This window comes from Oncorhynchus mykiss, chromosome 10 (assembly GCF_057628025.1).
Source record: "Oncorhynchus mykiss isolate SJ-2025 chromosome 10, ASM5762802v1, whole genome shotgun sequence".
Lineage (NCBI taxonomy): Eukaryota > Metazoa > Chordata > Actinopteri > Salmoniformes > Salmonidae > Oncorhynchus > Oncorhynchus mykiss.
The window spans coordinates 76,950,760-76,969,489 of record NC_143031.1 but is presented as its reverse complement, the minus strand read 5'-3'; the positions used below and the strand labels follow the sequence as shown (position 1 = coordinate 76,969,489).

The 18,730-nt window shown below is 42.5% G+C and overlaps 1 protein-coding gene and 1 long non-coding RNA gene across 11 annotated transcripts in view; one reads left to right on the top strand and one right to left on the bottom strand.

Moving 5' to 3' along the window:
* The window catches only part of LOC110519243 (catenin delta-1), a 56,291-nt gene extending 50,909 nt beyond the window's left edge, over positions 1-5,382 (bottom strand). For 6 of the 10 annotated variants that reach the window (XM_090187989.1, XM_090187987.1, XM_090187991.1 and 3 more), the window contains exon 1: positions 4,995-5,352. The gene's annotated coding sequence lies outside the window, so the exon portion shown is untranslated. Of the gene's footprint in view, positions 1-4,994 lie in introns of all 10 variants that reach the window. The other 4 variants (XM_090187993.1, XM_090187995.1, XM_090187994.1 and 1 more) reach the window with 1 other exon arrangement.
* Positions 5,383-13,468: 8,086 nt separating this feature from the next.
* On the top strand, positions 13,469-14,444 carry LOC149980322 (uncharacterized). The gene is made up of 3 exons (XR_016483956.1): positions 13,469-13,731; positions 14,110-14,180; positions 14,268-14,444. It is a non-coding gene; the product is annotated as an uncharacterized LOC149980322 (long non-coding RNA).
* The last annotated feature ends 4,286 nt before the right edge of the window (positions 14,445-18,730 follow it).

Sequence of the window (18,730 nt, the reverse complement as noted above, 5' to 3'; positions counted from 1 at the left end):
AGACAGCAGTGATATTAGGCTCAGTCACCCTAAAGGCTGTTGAATGAGACAGCAGAGATATCACGCCGAGTCAACCTAAAGATTTGCTTGCCGCCATGTATGGCTGTACTGTGGTGTTGTGTTTCTGTGTTATATTACGTTACTTACAGGCTGTGGAAATCACTGCCCATTTCAAGGAGAACAAAGTATCTAGCCTAGGCTGTATGCATATATGGAGATCTCTGAGCATCAGGCTTCATCACCATAATGCTAATGTTTCTAACAAGTCCAGTGCAGGCCTTAAGTGCAGGTGGGGCCATCGTTAGCCCCTCCATTATTAAAGCAGTTAGCCCAGTGGTGAATCCTGTGTGTCCACTGATGGGATAGCATGGGTATTAGACAGCGAAGCCATTTACTGCTCCCGACCCTCACACACAAAACTAACCCACCAATGTGCATGATGCATTCCCAGTCAACACATGCATGTAGGATTGTAGGTAAATACCACTAACTGCTCTAGATCAATGCCAGCAGCATACCACCCTGTATCCCAATGCTGGCTTGCCCCTGAAGCTAAGCAGGGTTAGTCCTGGTCAGTCCCTGGATGGGAGACAAGATGCTGTTGGAAGTGGTGTTGGAGGGCCAGTAGGAGGCACTCTTTCCTCTGGTCTAAAATAAAATATCCCAATTCCCCAGGGCAGTGATTGGGGACATTGCCCTGTGTAGGGTGCAGGCTTGTGGACGGGACGTTAAACGTGTGTCCTGACTCTCTGTGGTCACTAAAGATCTCATGGCAATTGTCGTAAGGGGTGTTAACCCCAGTGTCCTGGCTAAATTCCAAATCTGAACCCCTCATACCATCACTGCCACCTAATAATCCCCAGCTTCCAATTGGCTTATTCACCCTCTCTCCAGGCTGTTGCTGTAAATTAGAGCATGTTCTCAGTCAACTTACCTGGTAAAATATGAGTAAAAAAAAATATAAAAAATAAACCACATCTGAAAAAAATATTATAAAAAACATTTTCTAAAAAAATTTTTTTTTAAAGTCTCAGCGTGACTAAGTAAATCTCCAGATACAGAAGTAATCTCAATCAGTAGCAGTTAGCTTCCACTGACATGAGGCCTGATCAGTATGTTTCCATACTACATGGAAATAATAGTCTTATAGTGATTAGGTAGTAATATGCAAGGACCACACTAGAGGTCGACCGATTATGATTTTTCAACTCCGATACTGGTACCGATTATTGGAGGACCAAAAAGGCCGATACCGATTAATCAGACGATTTTTATTTATTTATTTGTAAAAATGACAAGTACAACAATACTGAATGAACACTTATTAAAACTTAATATAATACATCAATAAAATAAATTTAGCCTCAAATAAATAATAAAACATGTTCAATTTGGTTTAAATAATGCAAAAACAAAGTGTTGGAGAAGAAAGTAAAAGTGCAATATGTGCCATGTTAAGAAAGCTAACGTTTCAGTTCCTTGCTCAGAACATGAGAACATATGAAAGCTGGTGGTTCCTTTTAACATGAGTCTTCAATATTCCCAGGTACGAAGTTTTAGGTTGTAGTTGTTATAGGACTATTTACCGCTATACCATTTGTCTTTCCTTAACCTTTGACTATTAGATGTTCTTATAGGCACTTTAGTATTGCCAGTGTAACAGTATAGCTTCCGTCCCTCTCCTCGCTCCTCCCTGGGCTCGAACCAGCAACACAACGACAACAGCCACCATCGAAGCAGCGTTACCCATGCAGAGCAAGGGAAACAACCACCCCAAGGCTCAGAGCGAGTGACGTTTGAAATGCTATCAGCGCATGCTAACTAGCTAGCCATTTCACTTCGGTTACACCAGCCTCATCTCAGGAGTTGATAGGCTTGAAGTCCTAAACAGTGCAATGCTTGACACACAACGAAGAGCTGCTGGCAAAACACACGAAAGTCCTGTTTAATTAATGTTTACGCGCCTGCTTCTGCCTACCACCGCTCAGTCAGATACTTAGATGCTTGTATGCTCAGTCAGATTATATGCAACGCAGGACACGCTAGATAATATCTAGTAATATCAACCATGTGTAGTTAACTAGTGATTATGATTGATTGTTTTTTATAAGATAAGTTTAATGCTAGCTAGCAACTTACCCTGGCTTACTGCATTCGCGTAACAGGCAGTCTCCTTGTGGAGTGCAACGAGAGAGGCAGGTCGTTATTGCGTTGGACTAGTTAACTGTAAGGTTGCCAGATTGGATCCCCCGAGCTGACAAGGTGGAAATCTGTCGTTCTGCCCCTGAACGAGGCAGTTTACCCACTGTTCCTAGGTCGTCATTGAAAATAAGAATGTGTTCTTAACTGACTTGCCTAGTTAAATAAAAAGGTCTAAAAATAATAATAATTTTTTAAGCGTCAAATCGGCGCCCAAAAATACCGATTTCCAATTGTTATGAAAACTTGAAATCGGCCCTAATTAAAATCGGCCACTCCGATTAATCGGCCGACCTCTAGACCACACACAAACTTGATTCCCCAGTGTTTTACTGAGTGTCATCGCTGCTGTGTGGTAAAGTCTTGTTGTGGTCTGGTCCCTGTACTGGTGCTCCTGACTCAGACACATTTGAATGGCTGATGACAGAGACGGGCAGTTGGTGTGTGTGTTTTAACCTTGGCCTCAGTCCAAACACCACCAGTGCCAGTCCTAGACTTCCGCCTATGTAACACTCCCCGCAGGCAAACTAAATACTAGCCAGAGTATGGTGGCCTCCGACACAGACACACAGTAGAGGCACATTGAGCAGTGCAAGACAGAGTTTCCAAGTAACAGTAAAACATTAGCCATGTTAATTCTTTGACTGGGGAAAAGGGAGTCATATACACAGCAGTGTGATGTCATGCTCAATCAAATATATGGAGGGAAGAGAATGTGAAATGGCCACACCCGTTGTTTACATACAGGTAGAGTGGAGTCATGCACAACCAGTAAAGGTGACCAGGAAATGAAATGGCTGACATGTTCACTCTGAAAACCACTGGCAAATTATTGTATTTTTTTTAACACCAAGTTAACAGATCAAATAAACACATCTCAGGTGTAGCACCAAACCTAGGAAGGTGCAAATACAGTAAAAGCAGAGGTCCGTGTGTCTGGGCCACACCCATAGCGTGACTTGAAAGGCTGTCATTAAAGAGGATCATAAATGATACTCCTGGCATAAAAATCACCGCCTGTGTGCTGGAGCTAGGCTACTACATTGCTAGGCTACAACTCTCAAGTCACTTTGAAATAACTTCCAGTATGAACTCAACGACAGAGTCATCTCACAAATTACATTTGAGGGTAAAAATGAGAAGTGTTCAATTTGGCGAAGGGGTGAAGTAACCTACTACTACTGAAAAGAGAGCATGTACTAACGCGTTCCCTCTCCTTCTCCCAAATTTCAACTGGTCAATGTTGACGAATGTCAAATATTTGGCTGTGTTGCATTGGAACCCCCCCAGCTGACAGCTAAGATAGTTTGACATGTGTATTTGTACGGTGCTCTTTTTGATCAATAGATACTGGTGGTGAGGAGCGACAAACCATGGAACTGTAGCATACAATATAAATTGAAATAGTGTGAACTGAGAAGGTGGCAACGGCATCGCCGTTGGACTCTGAAGTCTTTCTACATACCATGAGAGTGCAAATGAAACAACCACGCCTGACTCTACCCCACCCATTGGCAGGTAGCCTAGCGGATAGGAGTGTTGGGCCAGAAACCAAAAGGTCGCTGGTCCAAATCCCGATCCGACCAGATGAAAAATATGACAATGTGCCCTCGAGCAAGGCACTTCACCCTGATTGCTCTTGTAAGACACTCTGGATAAGAGCTTCTGCTAAATGACTATGTAAACCCATCCTATTCCAAAACGTGGCCAAGACCCACAAAACAGGTTATTCTCTTCCTCTCCCGCCCCCCTTTCTACCTTCCTCTCATTGTGAATATATCAAAGAAATCCAAGACATGAAAGAGGGAGCCACCCCTTCATAACAGAAAAGGAGAAGAAAAAAAACACGGATGGTGTTGGACAATTATTACTGTACACAGCCGTGTAATGTTACAGTAGTCGTTAGTACACTTTGCAGCTGTTTCATGCCTTCAACACATACATCTCGATATATCCCATCCTTTCCACAGGCAATTTCTTACAAAGACTCTTGGCAAATATGACAGGAGATAAAGTTTAGTACAGAGCAAACACTTCCTAAACAATGCAACGTTAGTTAGCTACCTTGGCTAGTCGAGAACAACTTCTCACTAGAGTCATTAACGCTACACCACTGCTACACATTAACAGCACGACGGGGGGAGGGAATGACAGCAAAAACTCCATTAGACATGATGGTGATGTAAAAGAGACCTATGATAAAATGATTAACGTGGACTTTGACTCATATTTCGTGAGCGGCCCAACGTCCGTGTACGAGGAGTATCTGGTAGCTCACTCTGCCGACGGGCTTTGACCTAACGACTACAGTGTGGCCAACTTACTGTCTGCCGGGAGTCTGTGAAGTACATGGAACTTAAATCCATAAAATGCTTGTTAGGTAGACAATTTTGTAAACTTCACATAACTCAATTGCTAGTTGGGTAACGTTAACTAGGTGACAAACGTCACACTCGCTCTCAAGCAAACGTTAGTTTCTGCTAGCAAACCAGCCAACGAGCTAACTAACTTAGCAAGCTGACGACGATTGTTTTACGCTAATGTTAGCTTATTAATAGGTAACTAAGCAAGTCGCTATTATTGGACAGTAGTGCAATGAGTGCAAAACAAATACAGCCGAATACAGTAGCTATATTATAGCTAAGCTACAAATTCGCTAACTGTAGACATCTAACGTTAGCTAACCAAACTACAACACCGCTAGCGACCGCTTGCTAACTAGCTAACGTTAACTATTTTTTTGTATACGTTCAGACACTTAAATCAAATGATTGAAAAACAATGTACTGAATTACCAATTTCGGGTGGTTCTTTTGTTGTTTTCATGCAAGTCCCCAGGCGTTGTTTGAACAGGGATCCAGGCCTATCGAAACAGACTCAGATTTCCAACTGCTGCTGTTGCAACTCCAATTCTGGGCGTTCTTAGCCCACTGCACGACCGAGTAGTGAAGTCGAATTTCCCCTATTCAGCAAATAGCTTTACCTAGATTACACACACATGGGTAAACTAACGCAGAAAGTGACTAGCTTAGCCCCCCTCGACTGTGCACTCTTTTAGGACCAATCTAGAATAGATAATAGGTGTGTTCACTGCTCTTCCTTCCCGACAGTTTTCCTATTTTCCCTTCCCTGAGTGCGAGATGACGAGCACACACACAGGATAGGGGTTGGGTTCTTTACCGTAATTACCATTTGTTGCGCATTACCCAACACCAGCATGCGTTGTAAAGTAAGGTGGTTTATTTGATAAAAAATACAATACACACGAATCAAAGTTTTAGTTTTCTGAATGAGTTAAATGTTTTCTGTAACATCAATGACCTTTTATTTACCACATAGGCCAATCAATGAATATAAGCAAAGCATTCAGGATAATTTTTTTTTATCTAGGCAAGTCAGTTAAGAACAAATTCTTATTTTCAATGACGGCCTAGGAATACTGTCTGTTCAGGGACAGAACGCCAGATTTGCACCTTGTCAGCTCAGGGATTTGAACTAGTCCACCGCTCTAACCACTAGGCTACCCTGCCACCCCAATGCATAATATCACACACAGAATGTCCTATGTAGTAGTTACTGTAGTGGTAGTTACTATCATCTGTAGCTAATATAAAAAACAAAAACTAGTAACATCAATATTAAAGTAAATACTAATGAGAACATTTAAAATCTGAAAATGTACAATTTACAGTAGCTGTATCAGTCTTGCACTTGTACAAACCCATATGTGTGTACTATGCACTGATAACATACACTTTTTTTATACAAAAAAACACACACACACACATATATATATATATATTATTTACACAAGCATTAATTATTTTCTACATCAATCAATTTTTGATTTTAGTGCACTTTCCATACATACTGCACTGGTCAAAATAGGGTGACATTTGTGACACACCCATAAATTCGTAAAAACACAGGTTATGGGATATAGGATACATTAGTTATGCAAAGCAGCACTAAACTGCAACATGTGTACAAATCTGTAATTCAAGAAAAGAGTTATGAGTAAATATCGATGAGAAAGTTGCCAAAATATTAAATTAAAATCACGTATCATTTTTTTCTCCATCATATACATTTTCTGTACTCCACCTTTCTTTCTCACACCCCCACCAGTCCCAGCTAGTTTCAGGGTTTTATATACAGGAAATGACTCAGGACATACTGTACTCAGAACTGTGGAAATTACCTATATCTTTACATTGATTATTCTGAAAATCTGTGTGTATGTGGACAAACTGGAGAGATATTAAAAGGTTAGAAATGCATCATCTCCCCCCCACCCCCCAACCCCCCCACCCCGACTAATGTCAATTTCCTCATTTTGTGGAAATTACTAAGTGGAAATGACCTATATCTTAAATAGCTTATTCTGAAGATGTGTGTGTGTAACCTGATCTTGGGCAGTGTGTTCAAAGACTTGCCTCCTACTCGTCCTCTTCCTCCTGTCCTCTGGGCTGCTCTCCCCTCTCTCTGCTCTCCCCCCATCCTGGGATGCAGGGGCAACCCATCCACGCACCGCTATCCAGCTCTCTGTTGACACCTACTGACCTAAAGAGACAGCACCAGGAGACTACTGTTTACTGAAAGTAATCTCAATACACACACACACACACACACACACACACACAAATGCACGTGCACGCGCACACACACACACCATGACAGTCCATCTCCCAACTAGTTCGTATTCAACCTCTATGCATAAATCTTTTGTTTACCTGACTCTTGACTTGCAGAGCAGAAACGTAGCTGTGGTGGTCAGCAGCACTATGACCAGTCTGATGATGACAGCTGGCAGAGGAGAGGCTGGAACCGAGACACGTATTGGTTGGCATCCTAGTGATTAGCATCAGAACCATCTGTGAATCAGAGTCTGTCAGTTAAAGTTACGTCTGGTACCTGTTACGGTTAGAGAGAGGAGCTCACTCTCAGAGGAGAAGTTATGAGAGAAAACATCATTCTTATAGACACAGCAGTAGTTTACTTGGTGGGAGTCATCTGCAGCAGGGAAGAGGATGACAGCTGGCTGGGTCTGGGTTCTGTTGGAGCCGGTGAACGTGAGGAGGAAGGAGCTTCCTGGGTACTGTGGCTGAGTGGAGCAGGAGATGGTGAAGCTGTGGCCCCATAACAGCTCGGGCCCCGGGTAGCCCCTGGACACCCCTTTTGTTAAGGCATTCAGGGAGATATCAGGCTGGACCAGGAGATCTGGAGAAGAGGATGGAACATCTAATGACCTTCCTCATTTAGATGTGATGACATCATCGATGGGAAAGTAAGTGGAAGTGATTAATAACAACCTCCCTCAAAGAGCAACACAAATAGGTACCTTCCTTGTATATGAGGTTTATTGTTATTCTATTTCAAAGATGAACGGCCTACAGCAACGTATGGACTTTGAAATACAATAGCAGTTCATTATAATTGAGGATTTCTATTTGATTAATTAGTCATCATTTAATGCAATAGAGCAGTTCCTCTGATAGTGTTAAATGGAGCCAAACTATCACGGAAATAGTCAAACACACAAACCAAATATGTTTCCCCGAGTATCAATACACTGCTAGAACCTGAAACCTGAAAAGAGTCTGTAAATGTCCTATCAATGGAAACTTCTCCTCCTCACTTCAGAAAGCCATTACATCATGTACAACAAGAGTGACTCAGTGAAAAGACAAACAACTCCACAGCATCTAACCAACAAGTCTTACCTGAACAGACCACGCCGGCATCGCCTTCGCCGTGAGAAAAGCTTCCGAAGCCGGCGTATGAGTATGGGCATCGACGCAGTTCAGACTCTGATCCTCTGCATGAAAAATACATCTGTGTGACTGATCCAGATCCTCTGCGTGAAAAATACATCTGTGTGACTGATCCAGATCCTCTGCGTGAAAAATACATCTGTGTGACTGATCCAGATCCTCTGCGTGAAAAATACATCTGTGTGACTGATCCAGATCCTCTGCGTGAAAAATACATCTGTGTGACTGATCCAGATCCTCTGCGTGAAAAATACATCTGTGTGACTAATCAAAATCCTCTGCGTGAAAAATACATCTGTGTGACTGATCCAGATCCTCTGCGTGAAAAATAAATCTGTGTGACTGATCCAGATCCTCTGCGTGAAAAATACATCTGTGTGACTAATCCAGATCCTCTGCGTGAAAAATACACCTGTGTGACTGATCCAGATCCTCTGCGTGAAAAATACATCTGTGTGACTGATCCAGATCCTCTGCGTGAAAAATACATCTGTGTGACTGATCCAGATCCTCTGCGTGAAAAATACATCTGTGTGACTGATCCAGATCCTCTGCGTGAAAAATAAATCTGTGTGACTGATCCAGATCCTCTGCGTGAAAAATACACCTGTGTGACTGATCCAGATCCTCTGCGTGAAAAATACATCTGTGTGACTAATCCAGATCCTCTGCGTGAAAAATACACCTGTGTGACTGATCCAGATCCTCTGCGTGAAAAATACATCTGTGTGACTGATCCAGATCCTCTGCGTGAAAAATACATCTGTGTGACTGATCCAGATCCTCTGCGTGAAAAATACATCTGTGTGACTGATCCAGATCCTCTGCGTGAAAAATACATCTGTGTGACTGATCCAGATCCTCTGCGTGAAAAATACATCTGTGTGACTGATCCAGATCCTCTGCGTGAAAAATACATCTGTGTGACTGATCCAGATCCTCTGCGTGAAAAATACATCTGTGTGACTGATCCAGATCCTCTGCCAAAGTAACTGCCTCGTGTTGCTGAAACTGCAGAACCACAGTCCAGCTGTCTGCACACCACAGTTGCTTCGTTGATGTCCCAGTCAGGGCCCGCTATTGTGGCCCCGCCTAAATTATGTAAATCCACTTTCCCTGCACACCTACTCCCTCCCTGCAACAGACTGAGTAGTGTAGCTAGACAGAGAGAGAGAGAGAGAAAGTAAGACAAAGAGATAAATAATGTGTGTGAGAAAGGTAGAGAGTCAGAGAGAGAGAGAGAGAGAGAAAGTAAGACAAAGAGAGAAATAATGTGTGTGAGAGAGATAGAAAGTCAGAGAGAGAGAGGGGTACATGAACTGCTCTGAAATCTGGACAGAGAAGCTCTTGACAAACTACCTCTGCATCCTGCCAGTCAAAGTCAGCTTCACACACTGAGGCCCAGGACTGATTGGACTTCATCTCCAATCTACCAGGGCATGCATTCTCTCCATCCACAAGCCGCACAAAGTCGGAGGATAAACAGATGATTGAACAATCGATCAGTTGTGTTGATGATTCTGTTATCCGCAGGTCGTCAATTCTCGAACACACCTGGGATTTCTAATCAGCTAATTCTTGATTGGCTGAATGTGTGTACGTGTGTGGTTTGTGTTTGAGTGTATCAATGAAAACCCTTTTCTTAGAAATCAAGATTGCAATGATCATCCCTCCCCGATCTATCTCCCTCTCTCCAAACATCTCCCCCCCCCACCCCCCCCCCCCCCCCACCCTCTCTCTTAACAAACACTGGATATTCTGTTTACAGTTTTTGCCGATTGCTGACACACTGAAAGTGAATGCTCAGACAAAAGCATCAAAACCTTAACTTTTGCAACCATCCCTTAAACAAAGGCACCAAAAGTACAAACACATTTTCTGCTTTGCACTTTGTTTGGAATTCTGCAACACACTTGCAAAACACTACACACTGTCTGTTACATTAGACACTTCGTTCAAGAATGAAATCTCTTGCAATCATTGGGAAAACACTTCTATTCAAAATGCGAAACATACCTGAAATTGGCAGCACCCACACACACACACACACACACACACACACACACACACACACACACACACACACACACACACACACACACACACACACACACACACACACACACACACACACACACACACACACACACACACACACACACACACACACACATGAAAACACTTCTACAGTAATTGAACACCAATTAGTCTGAGCCTCACCACTACATGTTGACCTCAGGTAAGATCACCTCTTTGGTGAGAACTTTACAAACATGGAGGCAGTAAGAGCGAGAGGAAGAGGTAGAGGAAGAGTAGGACGACGAAGACGACAAGAATAAAGAAGGGGAACAGGCTGTATATTGTAACCTAGGCCTACCTAAAGAACAAAAACAGCGATGTCTCACAAACCCTCGTCTAGGCCTACTCCGTTCGATTTGACAGAGATCAGAACGAGGTAGGTTATTCATGTATGTAGCCTAGTGATGTGAATTTGAACGTAAACCAAATGAGATGATATGGAGGGGAATATTTATTAGGCTGCTTCATGATGCTAATTTAGCTTTACTGATGTTTCCAAAGACCTGTCTGCAGGATTTCAACGAGGCCTACAGTAGCCTACTCCAAACCAAATGTTTTTCAAAACTGCAAATGTATATGACATTGATCATGACATCTCTTATCAACAGCTGTTATTGTTGCAATATGCATTTATGTCCCGGACAAAAAAAGATTGCCGTTTTGAAACTGCAGTATAAGTGCAGTAATGGCAGTCGACTGGTATTTTGGAAGCAGTAATTACAGATAACTGCAGTTACACTGCAAAATGATTGCATAAAAAACAACGTATTTTGGACGCAGTGTTGGCAGAACACTGCAGTTATACTACACTCTGACTGCAATATTTTGTTGGCAGAACACTGCAGTTTTACTGCACTCTGACTGCAATATTTTGTTGGCAGAACACTGCAGTTATACTACACTCTGACTGCAATATTTTTACGTCAGGGGTGTGTGCGTGTGTGCGTGCATGCTTGCGTGTGTGTGTGTAAACACATTTTGATTTGCAGATGTGGGAATTATTGAGATAAAGATTATGTGGTGGTAAATGATTAATGTGTTAATACGATGCCATTTTTGAGGACATACCTCAACCCACAGAGCTAGGTGTAAACAAACAGATGCTATGGACCAGAGCTAGGTGTAAACAAACAGATGCTATGGACCAGAGCCAGAGGTAAACAAACAGATGCTATGGACCAGAGCCAGAGGTAAACAAACAGATGCTATGGACCAGAGCCAGAGGTAAACAAACAGATGCTATGGACCAGAGCCAGAGGTAAACAAACATATGCTATGGACCAGAGCTAGGTGTAAACAAACAGATGCTATGGACCAGAGCTAGGTGTAAACAAACAGATGCTATGGACCAGAGCTAGGTGTAAACAAACAGATGCTATGGACCAGAGCCAGAGGTAAACAAACAGATGCTATGGACCAGAGCTAGGTGTAAACAAACAGATGCTATGGACCAGAGCTAGGTGTAAACAAACAGATGCTATGGACCAGAGCTAGAGGTAAACAAACAGATGCTATGGACCAGAGCTAGAGGTAAACAAACAGATGCTATGGACCAGAGCCAGAGGTAAACAAACAGATGCTATGGACCAGAGCCAGAGGTAAACAAACAGATGCTATGGACCAGAGCCAGAGGTAAACAAACAGATGCTATGGACCAGAGCCAGAGGTAAACAAACAGATGATATGGACCAGAGCTAGGTGTAAACAAACAGATGCTATGGACCAGAGCTAGGTGTAAACAAACAGATGCTATGGACCAGAGCCAGAGGTAAACAAACAGATGCTATGGACCAGAGCCAGAGGTAAACAAACAGATGCTATGGACCAGAGCTAGAGGTAAACAAACAGATGCTATGGACCAGAGCTAGGTGTAAACAAACAGATGATATGGACCAGAGCTAGAGGTAAACAAACAGATGCTATGGACCAGAGCTAGAGGTAAACAAACAGATGCTATGGACCAGAGCTAGGTGTAAACAAACAGATGCTATGGACCAGAGCTAGGTGTAAACAAACAGATGCTATGGACCAGAGCCAGAGGTAAACAAACAGATGATATGGACCATAGCTAAGTGTAAACAAACAGATGCTATGGACCAGAGCTAGGTGTAAACAAACAGATGATATGGACCAGAGCTAGGTGTAAACAAACAGATGCTATGGACCAGAGCTAGGTGTAAACAAACAGATGATATGGACCAGAGCTAGGTGTAAACAAACAGATGATATGGACCAGAGCTAGGTGTAAACAAACAGATGCTATGGACCAGAGCTAGGTGTAAACAAACAGATGATATGGACCAGAGCCAGAGGTAAACAAACAGATGATATGGACCAGAGCCAGAGGTAAACAAACAGATGCTATGGACCAGAGCTAGGTGTAAACAAACAGATGATATGGACCAGAGCTAGGTGTAAACAAACAGATGATATGGACCAGAGCTAGGTGTAAACAAACAGATGCTATGGACCAGAGCTAGGTGTAAACAAACAGATGATATGGACCAGAGCTAGGTGTAAACAAACAGATGATATGGACCAGAGCTAGGTGTAAACAAACAGATGCTATGGACCAGAGCTAGGTGTAAACAAACAGATGATATGGACCAGAGCCAGAGGTAAACAAACAGATGATATGGACCAGAGCTAGGTGTAAACAAACAGATGATATGGACCAGAGCCAGAGGTAAACAAACAGATGCTATGGACCAGAGCTAGGTGTAAACAAACAGATGATATGGACCAGAGCTAGGTGTAAACAAACAGATGATATGGACCAGAGCTAGGTGTAAACAAACAGATGCTATGGACCAGAGCTAGGTGTAAACAAACAGATGCTATGGACCAGAGCTAGGTGTAAACAAACAGATGCTATGGACCAGAGCCAGAGGTAAACAAACAGATGCTATGGACCAGAGCTAGGTGTAAACAAACAGATGCTATGGACCAGAGCTAGGTGTAAACAAACAGATGATATGGACCAGAGCTAGGTGTAAACAAACAGATGATATGGACCAGAGCTAGGTGTAAACAAACAGATGATATGGACCAGAGCTAGGTGTAAACAAACAGATGCTATGGACCAGAGCCAGAGGTAAACAAACAGATGCTATGGACCAGAGCTAGGTGTAAACAAACAGATGCTATGGACCAGAGCTAGGTGTAAACAAACAGATGCTATGGACCAGAGCTAGGTGTAAACAAACAGATGCTATGGACCAGAGCTAGGTGTAAACAAACAGATGATATGGACCAGAGCTAGGTGTAAACAAACAGATGATATGGACCAGGGGCCTGGGGCCTGTTGCACAAAAGTAGAATTAAGACATCCGGGATAAATGACTCAGCTGAGCTCAATGAAGCCAAAACATGTGCGTCCAGGCTTAATTGGTTGCACAAAGACCAAGCCAGGATGAGCAGACACGGATTCATTAAGCCAGGTGAAACCAATCCTGGATAGGTGCGCGCTCACGGCTCACTCAAATAGACCCCGCCACAGATCACAGATTAACTGATTTACCATGGCAACTAGAGCCGCGTACTTTTCCCCGTCGGAAGCACAAATCCTCATGGAGGCATACGAGGAGGAAAAAGATATAATTAAGAAGAAAGGCAACACCGCCACAGTGATAAAGCAAAGAGAAAAAGCGTGGCAGAGTATTGCAGACCGCCTGAATGCGTAAGTAGTGCACAATTACACACTCACCGCTCCGCTGAAACATCACAATTACAATTCAAATATTTAATTCACATCTCCAAAAATGCAGTTGTACTGTAATTATGAAACGGTTAATTTTTTTTATTGAAATGCACTGCAGATATGAGTGAAATTGTGTAAAGTAACTCCATCACACTGTATAAAGCTATGATAACATTTTTGATATTTTTACTGAAAACAAGACAAAAATACCAAGTAATTTTTTGCAGTGTGACTCCATTAAGTGTGTGTGTGTGTGTGTGTGTGTGTGTGTGTGTGTGTGTGTGTGTGTGTGTGTGTGTGTGTGTGTGTGTGTGTGTGTGTGTGTGTGTGTGTGTGTGTGTGTGTGTGTGTGTGTAGATTAAACATGAACGGGCCAAAACGGACATGGCAGCAGGTCAAAATCAAATACAAGAACATTCTGCAGAATGGTATGGTCCCTGACTAATATTTAACAAAGCACAAGCATATATTGTACCCAGAAGGTGCCTGCTCACACATTGTCTGTACTGTTTTAGCAGTGAAAAAGAATACCCACAGACAAGGCACGGGTGGTGGGTCACCAAAGGCTGACCTTACCCCAGCAGAGGACATGGCCTTGGAGCTAAATAAAGGCAGGCCCGTCTTAGAGGGGATCCCTGGGGGGAAAGAGACGAGCATAGGTTCCTCCCAAGATGCCACCCGCTTCATTCAAGGTATGTCCTTCCATCTCTACATGGGATACAACCACATTCATATTGAATCAATTTGGACTGTCTGACTTTGGTTTACCTATTGCCTTGCAGTGTCTGGCAGCACTGTGTTCCTGTTAGAGCCACCAGCACAAGCACCAGACGATGCTGATCCAGTGAGTACTCCATCAAAGGCATACTGTAGGCCTGGCATGTCTTGTCTACTAGCTTCAATATGAATCCGATTAAATGTGATAGTGTGAAGGCCCCAGTGCAGCAGCAACAGCACATGATGGAGACGATGATGAGGAGGAGACCATCTCTCTGGATTCCAGAAGGCATGAGGTATCATGTTAAGACTGTGAAAGTACTATTTACTCTACAATGGTGAGGAGTCCTCATCAAAATCAAAAAATCTAATTTCTTTTACAGGACCCAGATGCTATACAGTGGGAAAACCAGCCTGGCAACATAGTGCGTATTAATAAAAGGACACCACATCCTGCCAAATTCCAGCTGCGCTAATTGTATTGTGTTCACAGAGCTCACAAGCTATCAGAAAGTTGTATGGCAACCACCTCCGGTGCCAAATAGAACTGGCAGACATAGACATTCAGTACAAGAAGAAAAAGATGGAAAATCTTGCACTGGAGTTCGAAATAAAAAAGAGGACAATTAGGAAACTGGACCTTGAAATAAAAAAACTTGAGAGGGAGGTGAGATATGCCTTCAATGTACACTGTATGCTAACTGTAACACAAATGTATTAATCATTATTTTTCTTTCCTCCCCCAGCTCCAAGAAGATGACACAGCTCAAAATAAAAATTAGGTATATTCTCGTAAAGTCAAGTGAGCCATGACATATGAGCTCTTATTGTGAGCACACAGGACGGTGGCATCTTTCTAAGGTTTTTTTTATTTTCCCAGCAATCAGTACAACCAAGTCATCGTTATAAGGCATCGCCCTCTTTTGCCCACCCCCCCCAGCACCAGGTGTGGCCACTAGCCTATATGAAGGCCCAAAATTGTGTGTTCCTTTCTGCTCTGACAATGGCATGCCCATTCGTGCGAGATGTGGTGGATGAAGAAGCACTTGTGCTGAGGAGAGCCTTCAGGTGAGAAAGGGTCTTCAGGGACCGGTTGGACCCACTGGCCTTCCCTGATGACCATCTATATGAAAGATACAGGTTTTCTGCAGATGGCATCAGGTATCTATGCAGACTACTGGGTCCCAGGATTAAGCACCGCACTGCACGGAGCCATGCACTGAGTGTGGAGCAAATGGTTTGTGTGGCCTTGCGCTTTTTTGCTAGTGGAGCCTTCCTGTACTCAGTGGGGGATGCAGAACAGCTGAACAAGGCCACAATTTGCCGCACAATAAGGAGTGTGTGTCTGGCTATCAAAGCATTAGCAGATGTCTTCATCTCCTTCCCTGGCCACAGAAGACTCTGTGACATCAAAGAGGAGTTCTATAGGATTGCAGGTAAGAGGATCTACAAATTACAGGACAACTGTTAACACATAGTAGGATACTCATTACTTTGTGTGACAGGTTTCCCCAATGTCATTGGTGCAGTGGACTGCACACACATAAGGATAAAAGCCCCCTCAGGTGCCCATGAGGCCGATTTTGTGAATAGGAAATCCTTTCACAGCATTAATGTTCAGGTGAACATAACTTTTTGATATTGTCCATTGACGAACACTCTGCATTGCCAGTGATGTGCATTGATTGGTGTAATATTCCTCATCTTATGATTTCAGATGGTCTGCAATGCTGACTGTGTGATCAGCAATGTTGTGGCAAAATGGCCTGGCTCAGTCCATGACTCCAGAATCTTTCGGGCCTCTGAAATCTATCAGTGCCTATCACAAGGTAAGCCACACAACCCCTATTTATAACCATCATGGCTGTGTCAAGAATATCACTGTGTTTATGAGGTAGTAATGATGAGATTTTGTGTTGACAGGTGAATTCTCTGGTGTGTTGCTGGGAGACAGGGGGTATGGCTGCCAGCCTTTTCTCCTGACACCTTTCACAGACCCCCAGGAAGCACAGCAGGCCTACAACCATGCCCATGCCAGGACCAGGGCCAGAGTTGAAATGACCTTTGGCCTCCTGAAGGCACGCTTTCACTGCCTTCACAAATTAAGGGTCAGCCCTGTTAGGGCATGTGATATTACTGTGGCTTGTGCTGTCCTCCACAATGTGGCCTGCCTGAGGAAGGAGAGGGCCCCCAGAGTGCCACCAGCCATGGACTGGGACAATCCGGCAATCTTCCCTGATGACGACAGTGGTCGGCTGCTGAGGGACCAATATGTGTTGAATTATTTTAGTTAGTATGTGTGCTTTCAATTTTGGTTAAATATGTCCTGCGGTGGCAGAGGAATTTGGGTTTTTTTGGGTTCGTTTTTTGACGAATTTGGCCTCTTATGATGTTTGTGCGGTATACTGTGTGTAATACAAGGCTGCAGGGAGGCTACTGCATCCATTCATTTGTCTGTTCAGTTGATGTGTATGGATTTGTCCTGCATTTATTTTAGTGTGCAGACATGCAGGGTGTGTTATACACATTCAAAGGTCTGTATATGTATCATTTTGTATAATATGCTTAGATTCTGTGCTTTCCATCTTGTAGAGTCACTGTGACTTCAGTTTTGAAAGGAGCTGATGGTTTACCTGCTTTGTTTTGTCCTTATTCAATAAAGGAACATAATGTTACACATTGTGTTTTTATATTCATATGGAATGTGTATTTGTTTATATGACAGAGTACTAGGGCCACACTGAAGAAAAAGGATAAAGTCATAAATTTATGAGGCTGGTTCTTTCTGCAGAAAAGCTACATATTGTTTTTACAGTTTTGATACTTATGACAATGTGATACTTAATATTCTGGCACATCAGCATGTCTTTGTTTATGAAACCATACTGAAGTACAATTTCACGAAATGCCCCACATCTGTCATTTTAACAACTGTCCTCCTTTAAAACAACTGGTTACAATATTATGACTTGTGTTTTTTTCCCCTCTGTGGCCCTAATATTCTAGCATTTTATATATAGCCTTATAGTCTATGGGAAACTGTAAATTATCTAATGATAGCAACATCATCTAAAAATCATTTTTTATCCAAAATCATTGAAATTAATGATCACAAACGTTTAAATAACAGTGGGTCTAGTTATATGTGATAACAATGTATAGTGAGCAGTGAAATAACTATTGGTTTCCATTTGTGGTGACTGCTGACTGACATTAGGGATGAGATTAAATAGATCCTGGAATTTAGCCTGGTCTGGAGCAGGCTAGCTCCACAGAATAAATCTCCATGGTAATTTATACCATAACATATCCTCCTGCCCCCTATCCATCTTTAGTGCAACCGGATTACGGATCAATTGAGCCAGGATCACCAAGATATCCTGGCTTAATCCCTTATCCTAGTTTTGTGCAACAGGGGCCTGTTGCACAAAACTAGGATAAGGGATTAAGCCAGGATATCTTGGTGATCCTGGCTCAATTGATCCGTAATCCGGTTGCACTAAAGATGGATAGGGGGCAGGAGGATATGTTATGGTATAAATTACCATGGAGATTTATTCTGTGGAGCTAGCCTGCTCCAGACCAGGCTAAATTCCAGGATCTATTTAATCTCATCCCTAATGTCAGTCAGCAGTCACCACAAATGGAAACCAATAGTTATTTCACTGCTCACTATACATTGTTATCACATATAACTAGACCCACTGTTATTTAAACGTTTGTGATCATTAATTTCAATGATTTTGGATAAAAAATGATTTTTAGATGATGTTGCTATCATTAGATAATTTACAGTTTCCCATAGACTATAAGGCTATATATAAAATGCTAGAATATTAGGGCCACAGAGGGGAAAAAAACACAAGTCATAATATTGTAACCAGTTGTTTTAAAGGAGGACAGTTGTTAAAATGACAGATGTGGGGCATTTCGTGAAATTGTACTTCAGTATGGTTTCATAAACAAAGACATGCTGATGTGCCAGAATATTAAGTATCACATTGTCATAAGTATCAAAACTGTAAAAACAATATGTAGCTTTTCTGCAGAAAGAACCAGCCTCATAAATTTATGACTTTATCCTTTTTCTTCAGTGTGGCCCTAGTACTCTGTCATATAAACAAATACACATTCCATATGAATATAAAAACACAATGTGTAACATTATGTTCCTTTATTGAATAAGGACAAAACAAAGCAGGTAAACCATCAGCTCCTTTCAAAACTGAAGTCACAGTGACTCTACAAGATGGAAAGCACA